The sequence below is a fragment of the Aedes aegypti genome, chromosome 2 (genome assembly GCF_002204515.2).
Source record: "Aedes aegypti strain LVP_AGWG chromosome 2, AaegL5.0 Primary Assembly, whole genome shotgun sequence".
NCBI classification, from domain to species: Eukaryota; Metazoa; Arthropoda; class Insecta; order Diptera; family Culicidae; genus Aedes; species Aedes aegypti.
In genome coordinates, this window is record NC_035108.1 from 82,821,144 (window position 1) to 82,845,024 (window position 23,881).

At 35.0% G+C, this 23,881-nt stretch overlaps 1 protein-coding gene and 3 non-coding genes across 8 annotated transcripts in view; all 4 read left to right on the forward strand.

The window, feature by feature from the left end:
- The window catches only part of LOC5578225 (calcium uniporter protein, mitochondrial), a 472,328-nt gene that overhangs the window by 24,262 nt on the left and 424,185 nt on the right, over nt 1-23,881 (forward strand). The gene's annotated exons all lie outside the window — the stretch shown is intronic.
- Nucleotides 18,743-18,814, forward strand: Trnah-gug. Its single transcript has one exon. It is a non-coding gene; the product is annotated as a tRNA-His (tRNA).
- On the forward strand, nt 19,398-19,469 carry Trnah-gug. The gene has a single exon. It is a non-coding gene; the product is annotated as a tRNA-His (tRNA).
- On the forward strand, nt 20,041-20,112 carry Trnah-gug. Its single transcript has one exon. It is a non-coding gene; the product is annotated as a tRNA-His (tRNA).

Genomic DNA, 23,881 nt, shown 5'->3' on the forward strand with positions numbered 1-23,881 from the left:
TTTGAAAAAAAACTGTAAAATGAAAGGAAACTCGATTTTTCATTTCGTTATTCGTAACAAATTACCCTTACGTACTCTCACCAGCATCTAAAACACATGTATAGAGGTGGTTTAATTCAAATTTGGGGAAGGATCACATGAAACTGGACATAAGGCGGCATCCATTTATTACGTAACGCTAAAATTGGATATTTTCGACCCCCTCCGTAAATTTTGTATGAGTCGTAACGCTCGAAGGGGGGGGGGAGGGGCGAGGCGAGGTAATTTGTGGATGCCGCCTAAGTGGGCCTTAATGAATATTTCCATCAATATCATACTGGCCATTTCGTTCATTTGTTTTTTTTTATAATACATATTTTGCCATTATATTGATTTTTTTTTCACATAGCCGTTTGATTCTTTTCAAGACTTATGCAAATCATTTCAATAATCAATAAAATTAACAAATTGGAAAAGGGCCTATGTTTAACAAAAGGGCCAAACTAACTTCATTAATTTATTTCTCGTCAATCAAACGTAGACTAATTAACCGGGGCTGGTTGTGAGTCACTTTTTATTGACTTTTTGTTTTGTCTTTATTCAAGTGTTTAAAGTAACGCTAGTTCAACACTTAACAGAAATTCTAGAGCAATCTTCGGAAGAAAGGTAGAAGAAATCTCCGATCCATTTTGAGAAATCTTAACACAACTCTTTCGAATTCCTACCAAAATAATTAAATAAATTTTAAACCGCTTCGTATATTTTGTCTCATAGCTTTATTTAATAATTGTTTATTAATTTCGTTAGAAATAACTTCAAAAATTTAGAAATGCTCCAGCGAGAAAATTGAACAGGAAAACCTCGTAGGGACGGGCCCGGTGTAGTGGTTACAACTCACGCCTCTTACGTCGAGAACCTGGTATCGAATCCCATCCCCGAGATAGTCACTTATAACGTAAAGGTTATGATGGCGACATTCTACGGAAGGGAAGTAAAGCCGTCGGTCCCGAGATTAACTAGGCCAGAGAACACCTCGTAGGATCCTTTGTTTAGTTTTGCAATGTTGATTTCTGACAGGTTCCGTTGATATCTCTGAAAAACCTCAATGGATTTTTAAGTATTTTACCAAACTGATTCCACTTAAACCGTTCCACGATTGTGTCTAGAACCGTCAAAAGGATTTTCCCAAAAACATGTTTCACACACCTCTACGACATCTGAGAAATCTTCAATGAATTCTTGCAAGAATGTTCGGTGTAAGCACCTCAAAAAATATTACCAGAAGATCTGTTTTCCGGGGTTTATAAATTTGGTATTTCCAAAAGTTTTCTACCGCATGACATCTACTTAGTCTTCTCTAAAATGTATGCCCGATTCCTAGCTCGTATTCGGCCCGAAGAAAAATAAGCGAGGAAGTATCCAATGTAATATCTTTTAGCCATACTTTTTCCTGTCATGATGCTCCATGTATATTGTGCAGAGTGTTCACTCATCGGGAAATCCGAGAAAAGTGGGAAAATCCAGGAATCATAAATGACCAGGTAATATCTGGAAATTTACAGCATTGACCGAGCAAATATGTATTTCAGACATGAGAATACCAGTTTGTTTCATTCGGAGTGTCACAAACGAAATTAGAAAATTTCGTAAAGAAAATTTTGATGTGCGACTGTCTGACAACTCGCATTTCGCATCATGACTAATTTTTGTTGAGTTACTACAGAGATAGCTAAAGGTTTTAGCGAAGAACAATCGTTAGTTTCCTGCATTTGGCAAATTTTTCTCACAATTTTCTAACAATTTCTTGTGAAATGCTTTGAAGGTTTCTGGCGGCAAAGTAAGGTTTGTAGTAGATTCAAAAACAGATCTTAGGCTGATTTTTCTTGCGCAGATTCGTAGAAGTGGTTGTATAGCTATGCAAAAAAGGAAGTTCCAAAATTTCTTGAAAGATTTAAGTGGTTTCCTTTTAAAAACCTGGACAGTTTCATTAAGAATTTCGTTTGACGGATACCTGGAGATACTGATACTGATTCTTGGTGAATCCTTGTTCTTATCACTAGCTTGACTAGTTCAAAGTAGTACCCGACCGGTGGATTCCAACAGAGTTGTAACAGTTTTTGTTACTCAGTTAGCACGTTTTTTTCTAACAAAATATGTTATAATTTTGGCTGGTAAGTAGTTAAAATAACATTTTTTTTAACACAATTTCCTCTACATTAAACTAAATTGAAACAAAATAAATAATGTTATAATTCAAACAAAAATTTAACTCATTATGTTTCAAATCAAACAAATATAACTCTTATTGTTATTTTTCATAACTGAATTGTAACAAAATTTGTTATAAATAATTGCTTTCAAAAATTGTATAACATATTGAGTTACAATTATGTTTTAAATTGCAACAAATTTAAAACAGCTTTTGTTAGTATAGCTGATTTTGTTTTAATTATGTTAAAATTTCTTTCATCAACTAAAAGTGCTTCTAACAAATATGAAACAAATTTTGTTATTTTTAACAAATCTTGATATAATTGTGCTACAATTTTGTTGTGATCCACTGGTCGGGTAGCAGTAGTAATAAAGTTGTTATGAAATTCTTGATGAGATTTCATATGGATTGCTACTGATTTACCGTGGATTCTCCCAGCCTTTTTCAACGAATTTCTTGTTAGATTCTCCCTGAATTCTTGGCAAGAGCTTTGAAGGATGAAAAAATGGTAAGGTCGTTTAGGTATTCTTGTGAAGATTTTTGGTTAGTTCTTGACGAAATGCTTCTTAAAATCCTTGATGGATTACTAATATGATTTTTTTTTGGATTTATGTAAAACTTTTTAGCCACAATTACAGGAGAACTTTTAAATGTTGTTTGGAGAAATATACTGCCCATAAAGGCATAACTGTTCGATATGGAAAAAGTAGGTGTTGAGAAAATAACGCTCAAAGCTTGAAGTATGCCATCTCATACAAATCTTTATAACATCCCTGCATGCCATATTCATTGAGCACCAATGTACAGAGTACTCATTTTGCTTCTATTGATTAGCAAAAAATATAAACTAGAACATAAATCAAGTTTCGCAGTTGCTATTTGGGTTGAAAGTTCATATAGAGACTTTTATGCCTTCATTTTTTCAATATGGGACTACACTAACTTCATATTTCCCACAATATTTTCTAACAAAGTTTGGTAATTTTTATATGTATGATAAAATCGATATGTTAAATCGTGAATGTTGCGATGAAAAAAGGTGTTGGTTCGAAAATCAATACAGGACAGTTATGCTTTTATGGGCAGTATAGTTCCCATCAAAAATCTTATTTGATTCAAAACGAGTTTCACCAGTTTAAAACTTCTTCCAGTATCCAGCCATGGGCATTGTCTAATTCATAATTCCCAAGGCATTCTTAGAAGGAAACTATTAAACTTTGCCTTTTTGTGGAACTTTGGTCGGTTGAATACCTACCACTTGATGCATCAATTGATACATAAGTTCATATTTAGTGCACGGTAATCCCTGTAGTTTTGCCTACCCGACTAAAAATAAAAACTAATCTACCACTTACTGTGCCTTCTGATTTCAGGTTTCCCAGTAGAGTATTTCCTTCATAAAAAATAAATTCTTCAACGGGTCCAGCAGTTATAAGCGGTGTTTTTCACCAGGAAAAAAATAAGATTTAGATATCTAAAATATCGACGACCTATTCTCAAGTAACCTTAAATAATCTTCAGTGCTAACAATCCATAAAAGTTTGTTAAAATATGTTTAGTGTTGGTCTATTGGATATTTCAATTTATAGTTTATATCTGTAAATAAAAAAATCGAAATTCAAACCGTTTTAAATCCCCAGTTTTTGGAAAAAAAATAATCAAAATTAATTCTTAGGTAACTTAGATTAAGTCTTTCTAATTGAGCCATTTGGTATGAAGGAACTTAAAAAATGTAGCCCAAGCAGAATCGTCAATTTTTCAAGTTTTAGACACCCTGACTACCTAAAAAAAACCTGGAATTATCAGGGAATTTTATTCAACTTAAAAAAAAAACCTGAATTGTCAGGGAATTTCGATCACAATCGAGGAAATTACTTTAAGGCAATAATTCATAGTAGAATATATTCCCGACAAAGGATTTTTGCGTAAAAATCCAGAGCTACCACTATTTGCAGGAAATTTTCTTAAATTGAAAAAAAAATCGGCTGCGCCGCTATTAACACGCTATTTGAGCAGTTCACTGAGGATCATTTCGAATGTGAAATTGTGTCGACTTACCAAAACATGGTGATGTTTTCAATATCTCTATGCTGCCCATAACTGCATATGTGTCACATTCGACATTTTTAACAACTTCGAGTTAATACCGGGGAGAGTCATCAAATGACAAATACTTTCGATCAACTTACTAAAATCTGTGAGATTGTTCTAGAAAATTCGAAAAAATATCAAGTGGTTTTGTCACATTGCATTGGTAATTGTAACCGCATAACAGTCACATTGAGATTATATATGAGCCTCGTAATGCAGTAGGAAAGAAATTTCTATCAGAATTATTTTCTGACTATTCACCCAATATGCGATATGAGTTGTACAACATTTCAGCCTCAATTTAGAACTTTTGAATTCCTAATGATTTTTTGAAATTTTAGTTTCCTCCCATACTGCTATAAAATGCACACTTGGTATCCCATTTACTCAATGCCTACTTTTGTCGAATGTTATAGATATGCAATTACGGGCAGTATATTTAATCGGTAATAGATTAACGTAACAGGTGGGTAGCAGGTTTTTTTAGAGACTTGGTCTCTATTTTAATCAAGTCTCTGAAAAGTTTCTATTTAAACCAAAATGGTTTCTAAAGTATCTTCTTTACTTATCTTGCTCGCGGATAATTATGATGCAAAATTTCTTGTCCTATTTCACGAGATCAGCTTCAGGAATTATCCTAGCGGTTTCTCTAGAGATTTCATCTGAAATACTACCAGGAAATAATACAGGCTTTTTTCCAGAAATTCTTCAAGAAATGCCTCTAACAATTCTTTCATCATTTTTTTAATTGAGGCTTAAAGGAATTTCTCCAGAATTTGCTTCAGGAAATCCTTGAGCATTTCAACGCTGCTACCACCAGTAATTTTCTCAGAGATTACTTTGAAAACAAAATCCAAAGGCTATCCTAAGACTTCCTTCAGATATTTGTTCACTAATTTTTCAACCAATTTGTTGTTACTTTAAAAGATCTTATAAAAATTCTCACATAATTTCATTCATGAAAACCTTTAACGGTAAATTCCAGAGTTTTTGGTAAAATTCGCTCAAGGATTTTTTTTCCAAAAGCCCCAACAAGAATTTCTTCGTCATTTCATCTCCGGTTTTTTGAAAGAATTGCTCCAAAAATTCCTCGAGTGAAACCATTGAGAACATTTTAAATAATTCGACCTGTTTTTCATTATTCCTCTAAAAAATAATCTGGGGATTTCTCCAGCATTTCATCCAAGGATTACACTGCGGAACACGTTTTTGTCTCAAGCACCAAAATACCGCTATTCACTCAATTAAGGGTTGCTGAATCCATTGCTGTTTGGGGTCGTCCATAAATGACGTAGCTTTTTAGGGGGGAGGGGGGTCTTCACGAATTTGTGACGAAGTGTGACGAGGGGGAGGGAGGGGTCCTAGCTAGTGGACGTAGCATTTTAAATCAAGTCCGTAAAAAGAAAGGCGCTGAAAAAAATTGCATACAATTATTTTTTATGAAACCTTCTTTTTTACTTATAAACTTGGGTTATAAAATTATGATTAAGCTTCAAAACATTCATATGACAAGATTGAAAATTCTATGAAACTTTAGATTTTCTTGATAAATGCAATCAAACAGATGTTTTGAAGCTTTAAAAAATTATGTAAATATTATATTATATTCGCGTCTAAATTAATAAATTTATAAATAAACAAAATAAGTTTAATAAATTGAATACGAATCAATGCTCTAACTACTTGGAGAACTTTGTTTTTGCCATTTGTTAACATGACATAAAGTCAGCCGTTTTAGTGTTATCCATATTTTCTATTGGGGCTTTATTTCTTCAAGAAAATAAAATATGCTCTTCTTGGCAAATATTACATTTAGCATTTAATATCAATGCTCTTGATGGAATAGCCTGAACATAAATGAGGATAATAGATTCGAGTGTTAACAAAATTGCCCTATCATTAAATTTTGTTAATAACTCGGTAATTTGAAGATTTTTTATTATTTAACGGTTTCATTATAGGTTGCGTAAGATTATTTCAGTATGGAAACGATAATGAAAATCAACTGAAATATTAATAGAAGTTATTGTATTTGTATAATTTTCTAAACATTCCAAATATTTCAAGTGTAATATTTTATGTATCTGGCCACTGTTTGCTAAAAAGATTTTATATTGGATAATATTGACGATGATTAATTTCAAATTAATCTATTTTCTTATTCATCTTCATTGAAATCTATTTCCTAACAACGAATAATTAAAAAAAACTATCCCCTAATATAACGAAATTTTTGTTCAATATATTATAAAATATATTGGACCCTAACTCGACAGTAACGAGCTTCATCAATCCAATCAATTTTTTTCACATATTTTATAGTAAACTTGTTTTTTATGGTAAGAACAGCAATAGTAATATAATTTAGTCTATAAGAAACTATTTAAAACTTTTCCAAATTACTTTTGAGCGCTACTGTATATAAAACTGTTAAAATAGATTATCCTTTCATTTCAGTCAGTTATTAATATCAAACTTTGTATTGAACTTCTCAATTCCATTTTTTTTTGTTTCAACCCAGTCACTAAGGAAAACAAATAAAAAAATAGGGGGGGGGGGGTGCTCGATATGCTACGTATTTTCCAGGGGGAAGTACCAGCATTTGTGATGAAATGCTACGAGAGGGGAGGGGGGTGTAAAAAATCAGTGTAAAAATGCTACGTCATTTATGGACGGCCCCTTTTCAAAATTATCATAGCACGTCTAGTTTTTGAGATATAAGCTGTTGAAAATGCAAAAATTGACTATTTTGGCCAACTTGCATGCAAGTTTTCCAGCTTGTAAGGCAATTTATTTGCTTAGTTTGATACAGAATTCAAACTTTATGTGTATAACAATACTTATCGGCAAAGTTTATAATGTTTTCGATGCGGAAAAGTTATTTTTTAATGGTTTAAAAAAGTATTGTATTTTCCCATATAAGAGAAACGACGAATTTTGTATGGAGAAAGCAAGCATGTCGAAAAAATCGGTGTAATCCAAATTTAATCGCGCAATTTCAATCAAATTTTATCCAAAATGAAAGTGCAAAATAGCATGCTTAGTGGATTAGATCACAAAAAAGTTTGATAAATTATACTTTAAATTTAATGTAAACATCAATAAAACCAGTGTTTTATACAACTTTGGTGACCTGTAGCTAAAAATTGTGACGTGCTGGAACATTTCTGAAAATGGCATCAGATTCAGCAACCCCAAATCTACTCGAGACACATAATTTGATCCTTGAGACACGTAAAAATGTCATTTTTGTTCCGCTGTGTTACTGGAGTTTTTCCGAACACTCTTCAACGAAATTCTTGAATAATCCCCAAGGAATATTCAAAATTTCATTCAAAGCTCCACACCAGTTAATACTACAGCAATTCTTTTCCAGGATTTCTCCGATCATTCATACACAGAGATTTCGTCCTATGTTTTGCAATTTTTCCTTCACAAAATCCTGCGGGATATTATCGTAAGATTCAATTGATTTTATTTAATTATCTTAGCAAGAATCTACAAAATCTTCTGGAACTTCTTCAAGGGTGAGTTCTTCTAGAAATCCTTATTCATCAAGGTTGACTTAATAATTTTCACAAGTTACCCTAAGATTTGCTTTAGGAATACGCCAAGATTTTTGTTTCACGTTTTCTCTGCTTTCTGGAAGTTGCGATGGCAAACTTCTTCTTCAGAAACTCCTGGAAGAATTTTGAAAAAAAAAAATTTAAACTTCCTTGAGAAATTTCTCAAAATTTGTGGACGAATTTCCAAAGAAATATCTCTGAAGTAGTTTTGTGATACTTTTTGAAAAAAAGGTTTTATTTTGAAATACCCAAGCAAACATTTTTTTAAGAATTCCTTAGGAACAATCTTGGCTAGATTTCATGGGAAATATTTACTTAAAAAAAACTTCTTTTGAAAAATAAAAATCTGTAATAAAGATTTCTATCCATCCATCTAACCTGAAGAAATTATTTGTGATAATGTCAGGAGAAAGTAATAAAAAAAATTTTTTTCGGTTACTTTTTGATTCTTGTTTAGTTTCTTTTTTCAGGAAAGAGGTTTCTAAATTTTCTATTTTCAAAATAGTCAGTTGCTACAGCCCTACTTGATACATAAATTTCTAAAATTATTGAAAAATATTTTTCGGTAAAGTAATTTGGCACTTAAACAATACTTAATTTAGTTTATTTTATTTTAGTTTTCGAAAAATATTTTTTGAATTTTGTGTGCTACATTTTTACTTAAAGTAATGACATTTTTCAAAAAACATACTGAAAAAACATATCTAATTTCCTCAGCATTGAATCGACTAAAATTTTAAAATAAGGTGTCATTAGAATCGTAATGTTATATTCTTTGAAGGGCGCTCACGATATTTTTGCGGAAAAAACCAAAAAACTATTCAAAATCAATGAAACAGTCATTCAAGTCATCGTGCAAAAGTTTGCGTTCACCCCTTTGTATGGTGTATCGTGCAAAAGTTGGGGATCACCTGAACTTACTTAAATCTGAAAAATCTGTGAAATCTCAAACCAATCATGTACGCGCCATTATTTGCATTTGAAAAAGCTATGAATAAATAAAATCGGTTGAAAAATGGCAGAGATATTGACAAAAATGATTTTCCTGCGGCTTAGGTGAACCCAAACTTTTGCACGATTTGCATCATACTGAGAGGTGAACCCAAACTTATGATGACTTGAATGACTGTTTCATTGGTTTTAAATAGTTTTCATATTTTTCCGCAAAAATATCGTGAGCGCCCTTCAAAGAATATAACATTATGATTCAAATGACACCTTGTTTTAAAATTTTGATCGATTCAATGTTGAGGAAATTTGGGGCCCAGAAAGCCGTAGCGGTAAACGCGCAGTTATTCAGCATGACCATGCTGAGGGTCGTTCAATCGGCAAAGAAAGCTCTCAGTTGATAACTGTGGAAGTGCTCATAAGAACACTAATCTGAGAAGCAGGCTTTGTCCCAGTGGGGACGTAACGCCAGAAAGAAGAAGAAGAAATTAGCTTTGTTTTTTCAGTATGTTTTTTTTTTTACTATTTCACAACTTTAAGTAAAAATTTAGTATATAAAATTAAAAAAATGTTTTTGGAAAAATACATACGAAGCAAGAATAACTCTTTGCCTTTCGAATGCGGCTTAAAGAGTATCCATTAGACTTGTAATCCCAGAGATATTTACTGAACGCTTTTGTATGTTTTTAAGGGGTAAACCCAAACTTATGCACGGTAGTGTATGTATCAATAAAGTGTAATTAGTTCGAAAGTCATCGGCCTACATCAATCAATCTGTCGAAGATTTCGGAGCATGCCGAATCTTCATCCGCGATCCGTATACTTGATTTTGATCCTTTCAACGTTGTGCAAAACAGTTTAATTAGTTTCGCCGGAAGTCCATGTTCTATCATTATCTGCCACTCGTTTCTCTACACTGAATCGCAAGCAGCCCTAAAATCAATGAACCACCAGTAGTCCGACTTTCGTTGCTTTGCGTTTAAGGTTCTATCACCGTTTCAAATTTTCTCCCACGATTTTCTATGTTGTCCGCGTAGCAGACAAACTGACCGGATCTCATGAGAATCGTATCCGATTGTTGAACCTGGCTCTCAGTATGACAACAGGGACCTGATATTCATGAAATTACTGGAGAATTTGCCGCACGGAAAATATCCAATCCGTTGTCAAGCGACCGTCGGTGAAACTTGATAACTTTTCACAAACTCGTTTGCTATATGTGATAGACTACAGATCTGGAGCAGACAATTTGTAGGTGGCGTTTAAGATAGTGATTGAACGATAGTTTTCGCCCTTTTTGTAGAAACAGCATACAACATAACACCTCCCAGATTCTGACTTGCGGTCAATGCAGTAAAGCGGCCAATCTCCCCTGGCTCATTTTGATGAGTTAGGCTCCGAAACCATTATAGCAACACCTTCGCTGTCCTCAAATTCTGTGTCTGTGTTCTCTGCGTCATTCAGGTGTTCATTGCAGGGCTGCTTTCATCTTTCCATCATCTTGCGACCTTCCGTCAATATCCTTATCCGGGCTCATTTTAGCTCACAATACGATGCTTTTGCGAGATGCGTTGAGATTCTGGTAGAATTTCCTGGTTCCTTGGTTCAGTTTGTATTCTTAAGTCGATTTTTCATTTTCTGTCATTCCCAATCGTGTAAAATCATCAATTCATTAAAACTTATCCAATTTTAATCTTAAACAAATAATAAGAGTACGCGAAAGATAGACGACTTCATCATTTAAACTTGGTCCATCTCTTACGGAAGAACTTAATTACGTCTAGACCTCGCTAGCAGTTGTTTTCTTTCGCGTGTAAGGCTAAAGCTTGCTCCTAAATAGTTTAGTGCAGTTGTGAAAAACTGAAAAATAAACAAAAACAAGCTGTCGTTGCGTGTTTGGGAGGAAATTTATTTACCACAGATTTTCGATGCTATGTTTACCTTCAGGTTACCCATATCGTTTAACATTATATCAACGGTTGAAGGAAAAAAATCCCAACTGCACACTTTCCAGGTGATGATATCATTCCGATGGCGTTCGCACTGACGACGTTCCAAAGCATCGCGTTAGTTGTGTCATTTAGTACGAATCCGGCCAAGGTATGACGCAGAGTTGCTCTAGATGCGAGAGCATAGAGTCTCACAACAGCTAAAGGTTTAATTGCAGGCCGTGAGATTGTAGCCCGAATGCTGATATCGATCGGGTGGATGTTGTCGTGATACGTACCGTAAACTGGTGACATTGACTTTGGGGTTTGTTGTAAATAACATCCAAAGTTATGAACAGTAACATTATTTTAATTTCTTATATTCTTGATTTATTTTGTACAAATATTGTTAGAATTCTTGTTACTACAAACGATACGTTTTTTATAACAACTGGTAATATAAAAAATCATAATCTTGTTTCTTCCGTTTGGTCGGGTATCTAAAAACCTGTGAAGTATAAAAATAAATTTGAAAAGAATTTTAATTCGATTCTGAACTGATAAAATTCGCCCAACTGATCAATTTGCCCCCGTATTACGGTATTTACAACGTAATGCTTGCAAAGCGTAGAGCAGCATTTGCTTCACGACGTCACCCTTTAACAGTAGAACGCAGCTTCGCTAGGAATGCCAACTAAGCCGGTTTTGCTCGATTCCTCAGATAAGACCAGCTACGATTTAGATAGCAAATTAACGATCTTTTGCGAGTGTCGTTGAACTTTCCGCTTCAGTGGAAGGCCCTATCAAATCGGTATGCGTCTCTTTAAGCCGCTGAGAAGGAATCGACAGAGATTTCACGACCATCGACATCTCGAAAGCTTCGTGAATGGCGAACTTAACTAACGTTACAGAGAGGGGATATTTTACATTCCTAGAATGACGACATTTCGCAAGCAAAACCGGCTTATTTCGCATTCATGAAACATCCATTGAGACGATTTTGTTAGCACAGCGAGAGTCGTGATTCTCAATATACGCTTGCAACGCTGAGAATGTTTGTCGCTAAACAATTTCTCACTAATGAGATGAGCAATAATGTGATAATCAGTCGACTTGCTCTACCGATGCGATGATGAAAGAAATGGCGTTCCGTTTTAATTATGATATCAATGAAACACGTTGGGTTACACGAGATTTTGCGAAAAATTCATAACAACGAATTGCATTTTCACAAACCTTTTTTCTTTTCTGGCTGAAATATGTATGCAGACGTGAATTTAGTGCTATTAATAAATTTACGATTGCCAGTATAGCAAGAATTGAACTCAACAGTTTTGCTCTTTCTCTTTCACAGCAAGTCAATGTTGTGCGGTCAATATATTTCCTGCCCGAGCAAACATCATTCGTCATCTGGAGTGAACAAGTGGGAGGTGAACCTCTAGGTTTATAAAAGATAGAGCGATATACATGTGGTTATTTGAAGCAGTAAATTTGCTTTGGCTGATTTACTAAGTTTATCATTTTCCATAGAGAAAATATGTTTGCGCTTCAATCATGAGATCTACAGAATATCGAATACATTATAATTATTAAAATAATTATTGACCTTCAAAACGTTCAAGTAATGAATGGATTATTTGAAATTTACAGTCAATATACTGACATGACCAGAGTTGGGAATGGTAATAGGAGTAGGATTGAGTTTTTTCGAAAATCACGTGGTTCTTCTAATACAGTAGTTCAAAATTATGAATCTCATCAAGTAGCCTACGTTGGGTACGTGATTTTTCTAAATCAGTAGTGTCATTGAAGGCTGTAAATGCGGGAAATGCAGCGGGACATTTTTCTATAGTAGTTTTGGGTTGCCCATAGCAACGGGTGTTTTGCTATTTTCAAGGCACTTTGCCTACAGCAGCAATAGGCGTGAGTTTCACTGGCTCCGCTGACTGTGATTTGCTGCGCTTGCCTACTGTAGTGTGAATTTCAGAACTTTTCCCAGCTCTGGACATGACTGCTCGACTAGTGCACTATGGTCCAGATCCAGAAAGCAGTTTTACGCGGAAAGATGCATTTTGCACTTTAAGCTAAGTATGCTGTTCCGCTCAAGAAAAGTAAAAATTTCTGCGGAAGAAATGATCAAGAAATTTTCTACAGTGAGCTCCATTTGAAATGACATTTCTTTTCAACTGCGTACTGCGATCAAAGAAAAATGCTTTTCTTGACCATTTCTCGCAAGAAATTTTCCACGCATCGAGATAGGCGATTACTTTTCTGTTGAAGTGCATACCGTCAAACGGGGTGACTTGCAACGGCGGGGTGACTTGCAACACATTGTAATTTACAACTAAATTTCACTATAAAACACAATTTTCAATAGAAAATTCGTTTTAAATCGGTGCTTCAATACGTGTGACTCACAATTCAAGTAGGGGCCACGATTAAAACTGTTATTATAAATATGTTTATACAATAAACATAATTCTTTTAAATGTCTAGAAAATTGATACTTGATGGAGGTTCGAAATCGTGACCTGAAAACATGAGATAGATTTAATGTACAAAAGTAATACTCTACATGTTGTTTCTATAACTAATAAGTGATAATATGACGAACTTTATTTTACGAAATTGTAGCAACAACTTTTTAATATAAATAATTTTTATACACATGTACCTATGCGGGGTGACTTGCAACACTTTATTTCTAAGCAATTTAGAGTTTTATATAAGTTAAAAACTTTTGTGTTAGGTCTACTTTATAATAAAAAGAGTAATAATTCATCAATCAACTACAAACACTCGTTAAAAATATTGTTCGGTTAAGATATTGGACCTTGATGATTTAACGCCTCTTTTTCCCATACAAAAATAGCTCAATTATTTTCTTACAAAAATGTATTCTAAATGTTCTTGTACTGGTTCGAATGCTTTAAATACATGAATAACAATACTTAACAAGTGTGACTAATAAAAAATATCAACATTTTGTTGGAAAAAACTAAATTAGCAGTGAGTGTTGCAAGTCACCCCGCACAAGGACATTTAAAAAATTTCACCTTTTTGATGACTTTTGATATGACAAAATAATTCGATTTAATTTTCTATCATCTCATTCTGTAGGCGAGCCGGCCATTCAAAGTTCTACAAGGAATTTAGATTTTTAGATTACGTTTAGATTATGGTTTATGTTGATTGAAGTTGAAAAGTGTTGCAAGTCACCCCGTTTGACGGTACTTCGCTTTAGAATGAAACATTAGACAAAAACGGTATTCGACAAAGTTGTTTGTATTAGTTAGGCCCTTTGTTTGGTGTTATTGAAAATTAGGGTGGTCCATATTTTCATACAAATGGTGAAACTAACTTTCTTATTTGAAGAAATTTTAGTATGCATGCTTCAGCAAAGTTGTAGACCATTCAATTTCAAGCAACTTAGCCTTAAAAAGTTTTTTTGTATGTTTTAAATTGACCGATTTAGTGCTTTTTTCCTACGGTGACATAGGGTGATCTAAACAACTGGTTTCTGGCTCTATCGTTTTCAATTCAAATATCCCATCAAAGCAGTCTAAGAAACACTTTTAGAGCTTTAAAAAAATGCGTGAAGAAACTCGCTATCTCCTTTCGTTTGGGAGTAATTGTTGTTTTTTTTCACAAAAACATACCTAATTTGATTGTGAATATATCTAATTGGGGTAAACATAGAAAAATATCTTTTGACGGCATTCAAAAGATAAAATGAAATTGTTCATTATATAAAAAAACATAACAGATGTGTTATTTTTGCAACTCCAATAAATGCCATGAAAATTAAATAAATATCAACAATCTTTTTGCGTGTAAATTTGCGTTTTCGTAAAAAAAAGTTCTGTTTTCGTAAAAGTCGTTCATAGACTACTTTGACAAAAAGCTAAAATTAGGAAAATTAGAGCTTAGCTTAGCTTAGCTTAGACCACTACACATATCAATGGTTGCTATTCCGTGATTGACCGTGGTCAGTGAAGATGCACAAAGAATCAACTAGAAGTTCGGCTGGGATTGGCCATACACTTCTTCAGTGTGCATAATTCAGTGCCTCTATTTATACAGGGTCAATAACGGCGCCGGCCACGTCCTTGCAGTCAGGTGGGATTGTGGGTTAGTGCGTAACCTTTGCTATTTGGAGACCGTGTTTGCCTCTGCATCTCCACAAAGGTTACTAGGAGGGATGTTTGTTAATTGGGAGGATCGTTGGGTCACAGGATTCAATTTGATTAGCGATAAGACCATGATAAACAAGTATTTGTGGGATATAAACATGCATTTGAATATAATATAACAATTTACAAGTAGAAGAAAATAATGTTGACACTCAAAGTGACGAACCATTCAAAGTTTGTTGAACAAATATCTAAACGCATCATTCCTACAGTGGTAAGGATGAAAGCATGTGTTATCGTATTTTACTCATATGAAAGGTATAAAAAAACTTGATTTGCTAGACAATAACATAACACTTTTATGCCGACACTCACAGTGGCAAAGTTTGTTGAATAAAGTAAAACTATGAGCGTAGTGTCGAATCATCCAAAGTATTTCTTAAATTACAAAAACAGGTAAAAGTAATGGGTTTTTTTTGGAAAAAATATGTAAAACGTAAATAGTTTATAAATAAGAGTTTATGCCCACCGACACTCATAGCGACGAACCATTCATAGTTTGTTGAAAAATCATATTACCGTTTCACCGCTGAACGATTAAATGTGGTTATACAAATTTTACAGATTTGAAATAAAAGCATGAAATGAGCTCACCAATTGATACGTCGTCCTTGACTGAGCACCCACAATCCAGTTTCAGCTTCGCGTAACGTAACAATCTGGCGACACAATGAAAAAACTCTTACTCGCTCGGGCTCTTCAACCCGCACTGCCCGGCAAACGTGAAAGCCGAAAACAAAGAACCAAAACCGGCGACGCAACGAAAAAAAAAACTCTTGCTCGCTCGGGCTTTCCAACCCGCACTCCTTTCTTTGAATACCTTCAGGTTGAATCCCTTAAATAACATTTGGAAATTTTTTTTGGACAATTTCTGGAAAAAAAAAACATGGAGAATTTTTCCAGAGAATTCCCAGGAGATAATCCTTAATATATCCCTAGAAGAACTTTTGAAGCAATCCCTGAAGGAGTTCCTAAATGATTCTCCGGTGGATTGCTTGGAAACAATCTTACAAGAAATACTGGAAGGAGTTTATGGATAAATTCCTTTAGGAATCCTCAGAGGAACTTTTGGTAGATCTTGAAGTAATAACTGAATAAATCCCAGGACATATGCCTTGTGGGGTCCCTTCAGGGAAACCAGGAAAAAATTTTGAAGGAAAATTGGAGGAATTTATAAAATAGTTAGTTGCAGATTCCCTGGAAGAATCTCCGGATGATAACCTGGGAAAACCTCTCAAAATATTGCAAGCGGAATCTCCAAAGGAATTCCTGGTGACATACCGTGCAGGAAGGTTCGATGAATTCTTTTGCCGTATTTCTTGTGGAATCCCTGAAGGCTTCCTGGTAGAATCATTGAAGGATTTTTTGGTGGAATCCCTAGAGGAATTTTTTTATGCATCATTATGATTTTCTGCATTAGGGTGCGGCTGATTTTTCGAAAGTTCTCAAAACCAAAAATTCTTGTGCTCTTCTGAATTCAAATCACAGGAGAAACCTCAAAATTTGAGTCAAAAATATTAAGATTTAGAGGTGGCGCAAGCGATTCGAAGGTGAATTTTAAAGTGATGAAATATGACCTTCAGTGAAGTCTTCATAACATTGTTTTTTTTTTTTCAACCAATTTTAAAGCTCTTGGCATCATCCTCTTCAACATTAAATTTATGAAAAGTTTGTAGAATATCAAATTTGTCTACCGTGAAAACTAGTCATAATTAAAAATACTCTAAATTTTACTCTATTTACAAAAAAATCATCTTTTTTTGACCACAACTTCACGAATACTCATCCAATTCCAGATCTTTTCACATGCTTTTGGAGCCAATTTAGTTGTTTTCAAATTGTGTATACAACAAATTTAATCAAAAATGGTTTTGACATAGCTTTTCAACAAAAACTACGCAAAAAAATGATTTTTTTTCATGATAAAAAAAACAAGATTATTCGAAAGTTGATTTATGTTCGCAAGAAATTACATCTTAACTGTTTAACTGAAGTTTATAGAGCATATTGTTATAACTACAAATTGAATTGTGCATATATATATATTTTTTTTAGTTCAAAAATATTTATGTTATACAATTCACGAAAAATTGCTTTTGGGACCCATTTTGAAAGTTCAACAAAAGTAAAAAAAAAACAATTGCAGCTTGAATACTGACATTTAACAGACAAAAATTTGAAAAATATGGTATTTTTCGTAGAAAATTCATGTTTTTTTGCAGTTTTTGTTAAAAAAAAACTAAGTCAAAACTATTTTAAAATTAATTTGTTGTACGCACAGTCTTTCTTATTTCAGATTTCTCGTCAAAGTAGTCTATCAACGACTTTTAGAAGTTAAGAAAACGCAAACTTTTATGCAAAAAAACCGTTCATATCTCATTGCATTTCATTTATTTAGTTAACATCTGAACAGATAACACTGAATAACAATTTCACGCTCGGTTCGTGGCCGCATCTCTCCATCCTCGGTTCTGCCCCACGCTCGCCAAATCGATACGCACTTGATCCGCCCATCTAGCTCGCAGTGCTCCACGCCTTCTTGTACCAACCGGATCCGAAGCGAACACCATCTTTGCAGGGTTGCTGTCCTGCATTCTTGCAACATGCCCTGCGCATCGTATCCTTCCAGCTTTGGCCACCTTCTTGATACTGGGTTCGCCGTAGAGTTGGGAGAGCTCGTGGTTCATCCTTCGCCACCACACACCGTTTTCCTGCACACGGCTAAAGATCGTCCTAAACACCCGACGTTCGAAGACTCCAAGTGCTTGCAAGTCTTCCTCGAGCATCGTCCATGTTTCATGCCCGTAGAGAACTACCGGCCTTATGGGCGTTTTGTACATGATACCTTTGGTGCGTGTGTGAATCTTTTTCGACCACAGCTTCTTGTAGAGGCCATAGTAGGCCCGACATTCACTGATGATGTGCCTCCGTATTTCACGGCTAACGTTATGGTCAGCTGTCTGCAAGGATCCAAGGTAGACGAACGCGTCGACCACCTCTAACGTATCCCGTCTATCGTGACACTGCTGCTTAGGCGAGCCCTGTCGCGCTCGGCCCCACCTGCTAGCATGCACTTTGTCTTGGTCGCATTCACCACTAGTCCAACTTTTGCTGCCTCGCGTTTCAGGCGGGTGTACAGGTCTACCACCTTTTCAAATGTTCAGTCGACAATGTATATATCATCCGCAAAGCAAACAAATTGACTGGATCTCGTAAAAATCGTACCCCGGCTCTCCGCATAACACCTTCTAGCGCAATATTGAACAACAGGCACGAGAGCCCATCGCCTTGTCGTAGTCCCGGCGGGATCCAAACGAACCTTCCATCGTCGCTCTTATCAGTCTCGTGAGCTTCCCGGGAAAGCTGTTCTCGTCTATAGTTTTCCATAACTCTACGCGGTCGATACCTACTATCTTATGCCGCCTTGAAATCGATAAAAAGGTGATGCGTTGGGACCTGGTATTCACGCTTTTTGATATCACGACTCGTTTTCGCGACAGCTATACCCATATGATCTTTCATGTCTAAGGAAACGAATAGAGAAGAATGTTCTTGCCTAAGTTTGGCTAAAAATTCGTTATGTGAAAAAGCTGAGAGCTTCAAAATGTATGTTAAAATTTTGTTCTATAAAAACCGTTATTCCGTAAGTATATTGGACCGATTGCTCCTACTGAATCAATTGTCAAAGCAAATTCTACGCATGCGCTCTACTTTGGAAGTCGATATATTCGTAACGGTGTAATGTAACGGTATGGTTGCATTATATGGTGAAATACAAAACCAGCTGAGGATGTATAAATGGCTCACTTATATATCTCTTCAATAGCCGTGATCGTCTAGTGGTTAGGACCCTACGTTGTGGCCGTAGTAACCCAGGTTCGAATCCTGGTCACGGCAATGCTCCACCTAATAGAACATTGTCACGGAGAGGATTTTCTTTTTTCTCTCATAAGGTTGAACTTTGGAGCGTTGCTTGGCTTGGTGATAACGTTCGCGGTTATATGCTGAAGGTATTTTTGTGTTCAATTCCCGATTTCGTTCAGATCTTTTCGTATTGAAAATATCTTTGAATTGTCACACGAATGGTTGTTTTAACAAAAAACGCTCTTTTTTGAAAAATGTGGAAGGACTGTTAGACTCTATTTCAAGAGAATGGTGATGACAACGAGAAAAAGCAGAAATTAGAGCTTTTAGCATCAGTAAATATATTACCCAATCAAATCTCTCAACACTCTGGCATCACCCGGTCAAATGACAATAAGCGAAAAAAAATCTATTACATAATACAAAAAATTTATTATTAATACAACTCTAACTATAACTAAAAATAGCAAAAGCATTATTGGTATAGCATTTGAATATTGGCTTATATAATCCAAATCGAACTAACGCAGCAACTGTCTTATATGATTACACCATACAATGAAATACAGAACCAACTGAAGATGTATGAATGGCTCTCTTATATATCTCCTCAATAGCCGTGATCGTCTAGTGGTTAGGACCCTACGTTGTGGCCGTAGTAACCCAGGTTCGACTCCTGGTCACGGCAATGTTTCATGCAATAGAACATTGTCATGGAGAGGAGTGAGTTTTTTTTTCACTCATTACTTTTATCTTTGAAGCGTTGCTTAGCATTCTGATAATGTTCCCGGCTATATGCTGAAGGTATTTGGGTTCAAATCATGGTTTTGTCCAGATCTTTTCGGACTGAAAATATTCTTGAATTCTTTCAGTTGCACATGATTGCAAGAATGGATGGTTTTGCACCTATTTGATAAATGTGGAAGGACTGTTAGACTCTATTTTAAGATAATGGTAATGCAATGAGAAAAACAAGACATTGGTACTTTTTACATGGCCATTATTCAGTAGAGATCTTTCCCAATCCATTATCTAAACACTCTAATAAGACAAAACATCGTTCTTAACATATTTAAGGCATCTGTTATAACTTTAATTAAAAATAACAAATGCATTATTTATAAGTATAGCAGTGAAATATTGGCGTAAACAATCCAAATCTAACTAACGAAACAACTTACTTGTATGATGAGAACATATGATGAAATACAGAATCAACTGGAGATGTTTAAATGATTCAATGATATAACTCCTCGTTAGCCGTGATCGTCTAGTGGTTAGGACCCTACGTTGTGGCCGTAGTAACCCAGGTTCGAATCCTGGTCACGGCAATGTTCAATACAATTAAACATTGTCACCGAGAGGGTTTTTTTTTTCGTTTTCATAACTTGAAGCTCTAATGAAAGCTCTTTAGCTCAGCCAGATGACTGGCTTTGAATTGGGTTGAGGCATAGAGTAATATGGGGCAAAAGTAGGTCCTCCGATTTAGATAATCGATATATTCAAAAGAACTGAAACAATTGAAATAAAATGAAACGGCACAATAAACCTCTTATCTAAATCGGTGATAGTCACAATATGTTTTAAACTTAACTTCAGAGTGTTACCCGAGGAGGAAAGAATAACTCGACAATAACTTATGCATACCATATTTTGGTATCATACCACAATTAGGTATTGTTCAGTTATTGATACCTTATTTTAGTATTATAATGGTATTTGGAAAAAGGTTAAAAATACTTCATTTTGGTATTCGTTAGCTATTGAGGACTGCTGGAGGTATTGAACAATTATTGAAAAATTTCACTTTTATATGAAAATCCATCAAGTATTATTTAGGTATTACAATACCTCATCTAATTATCAGCTTGGTATTTGTAGAACATGCAGAAGGTATTATTTGAGGTATTTTACCTCTTATGCAGGGCTCATTCATACCTCATTCAGGTTGTAAGTATTGGGTATGGAATACCTCACTTTGGTATTCAGTAGTTATTTTCTTCTGCTCGGGTAAAGCTTCTGAAAAAAAGACCAAAACTTAACGGTGGAGCCAAAGTAAACAAATATGGGGCAAAAGTTTGCTGATTATACGATATATTATTATTTCTGTGGTAGCCGATCAGACAGAATAAATATTTGTATACAATCGGAAAATTGGGACAGCGTTATTATTTTCACGGCATCTGCATAAACAGCTTCCAGCCCTGTTGGTTCTGTAGGAAAAATATAAAAAACTTCGGAAAATAATATGTCTCCACTTAATTTGTGTCACTATAGGAACACATGTGCCTAGAATTATTTATAATTTCTTTTCCAGTAGTGGAACTAGCTTCACGGCGCTGGGGAAAATAAATAAAACTATATTTTTACAATGCCTTCTACATTTTTCATATGAAGAATAGATAAAAAGCTTTGCATTGATGTTGATAATTTCCTAATGCTTCCTTCATTTATTTTATTATTCTTTTTGTGCTGCTATTGCAAGGTGCAAGGGAGCTTGAATTTTTACATACATTTATTATTTGAATTTTTTATTTTTATTTTTGGACAAAATCGTGCTGTTAATGAATGGTACTTCGATACAGGAAAATGGCCGTAGAAATCCACTAGTGCGACCATAGGGGATTTTTTACAAAGGGAACACACACACCTTAGAAATACTTCGAACCAGGGTTGATAATACTCTTCAACATCGCCAGAGTTCGGTAGCATGCTCTAGAGCACCGTGCTGTCTTTGCCTCTTTGTAAGGGAGCGAAAAAATACTAAGTAGAGAGGCAACAAAAAATGAGCGTAGACGATCCACAATCAAAGAGTGCCATCATAACTCCTTGAGGCGTGTTTTGTTCGAGCGGGTCACTCAAGAGTTCTTTTAAAGTATGAGTAGTGGTGAGCATAGAAGCAAGAGAGAAAGAATACTAAAAAAAACTTGCATTTTGATACACTCTCACTCTAATCGTTTGGAGATTCATGTTGTGAATTTGGAGTTCAATTGTTACTTCTCAGAAAAACCTCAAAATCGCATCATTTATGCATCGCAGACGAGTTTCTGTCAAGCCTGCTCTGAACCAGGATCATCGATTGACTAGAGCAGAGATTCGATTAATGGAGTTTTGGATTAGCTAACCATTCTCAATGTGCTAAATTCGAGAACTCAAATTTTTTAAGTTAACAACGGCGCTGGCCACGTCTTTACGGTCACCGGGGGAAGGGAAGGAATGTCAATTAGACAACCATATTTACTAGTGACCGAGTATATCTCTGCATCTCCACCGTTCCCATGGGAAGAAGACTGAAGTAGTGGGATAAGGTAAGGATCTGGGAGTCCTTTTAGTTGGTGATGTGAATCTTGATACATAAATGCCTCACTGGAATCGGGATTTTATTCGATAACTGCCGATATACGCATAACTGTCCCATGTTACTTTTTGTCATTTTTTGGTTTTTGTAGCCAAAAAGTCTATTTTAACGTATATTATTAGAAAACAATTCAAAAAAATATACTTTGTTCGAACACTCTATGAAAAGCATACCAAGTCAATTTGTCCCACTGTTGAATTTCTACGCATAACTGTCTCGTTACTGAATTTCTACGCATATCTGTCCCACTATGTATTTTCCAAAATCAGTTGCAAATAAAATACATAATTTATAGGATTCATTGAGTTGTGTCAAATCGATTAATATCATCTTTTTTCTTTGGCTTTACATCCCATGTGGAACACTGCCTGTTTCACACAATAGTGTTCTAAGAGTGTTGTACAGGGGATAGACTGAATAATTGAGTTAGGCGAAATTTTTCCTAAATACAAATGCTTCAAACTTTTTGAAAAATGAATGCAATTTGATGCATCCAGGAGCATTCGATGGAAAATTTAATCTAGTTTCAGCAACATGCTTGACCATGTATATTGGTTTGATGTTTCTGGTTTTCTGAGTGCATGTCTTAATCACATTTTTTCTGTTGCTTGTATTTTTGTGCGGTCTGAAGTTGTATGCATGTTAAAGATTTTTTTAGAAACTACAACTAATTGAAAATTGAATGCCACATTATGGTTCGTTTGGGTGGTAAATACTGGCAAGGCGTACCATTGTCAGTGGCGGTGGCTGATCATCGTCCGAGTGCCAGAGTATAACTCTAAGCTAAACTGTGCTCTATGGCTCTCCAAACATTAGGGGGAATGATCCTCCGGAAATCTATGGGGTTTGTGTCAGGCTCTGCAAGCCTCAGCACAGGAACATTTATAATTGGAGGCTATGAACCACTCAGAGGGATCTATTTTATTCTTTCAGGTACACAAGGAACCAATCCCGAGCTGAAGAAAATAACTACTGAATACCAAAGTGAGGTATTCCATACCCAATACTTACAACCTGAATGAGGTATGAATGAGCCCTGCATAAGAGGTAAAATACCTCAAATAATACCTTCTGCATGTTCTACAAATACCAAGCTGATAATTAGATGAGGTATTGTAATACCTAAATAATACTTGATGGATTTTCATATAAAAGTGAAATTTTTCAATAATTGTTCAATACCTCCAGCCCGAGGAGGAAAGAATAACTCGACAATAACTTATGCATACCATATTTTGGTATCATACCACAATTAGGTATTGTTCAGTTATTGATACCTTATTTTAGTATTATAATGGTATTTGGAAAAAGGTTAAAAATACTTCATTTTGGTATTCGTTAGCTATTGAGGACTGCTGGAGGTATTGAACAATTATTGAAAAATTTCACTTTTATATGAAAATCCATCAAGTATTATTTAGGTATTACAATACCTCATCTAATTATCAGCTTGGTATTTGTAGAACATGCAGAAGGTATTATTTGAGGTATTTTACCTCTTATGCAGGGCTCATTCATACCTCATTCAGGTTGTAAGTATTGGGTATGGAATACCTCACTTTGGTATTCAGTAGTTATTTTCTTCTGCTCGGGAGCAGTCCTCAATAGCTAACGAATACCAAAATGAAGTATTTTTAACCTTTTTCCAAATACCATTATAATACTAAAATAAGGTATCAATAACTGAACAATACCTAATTGTGGTATGATACCAAAATATGGTATGCATAAGTTATTGTCGA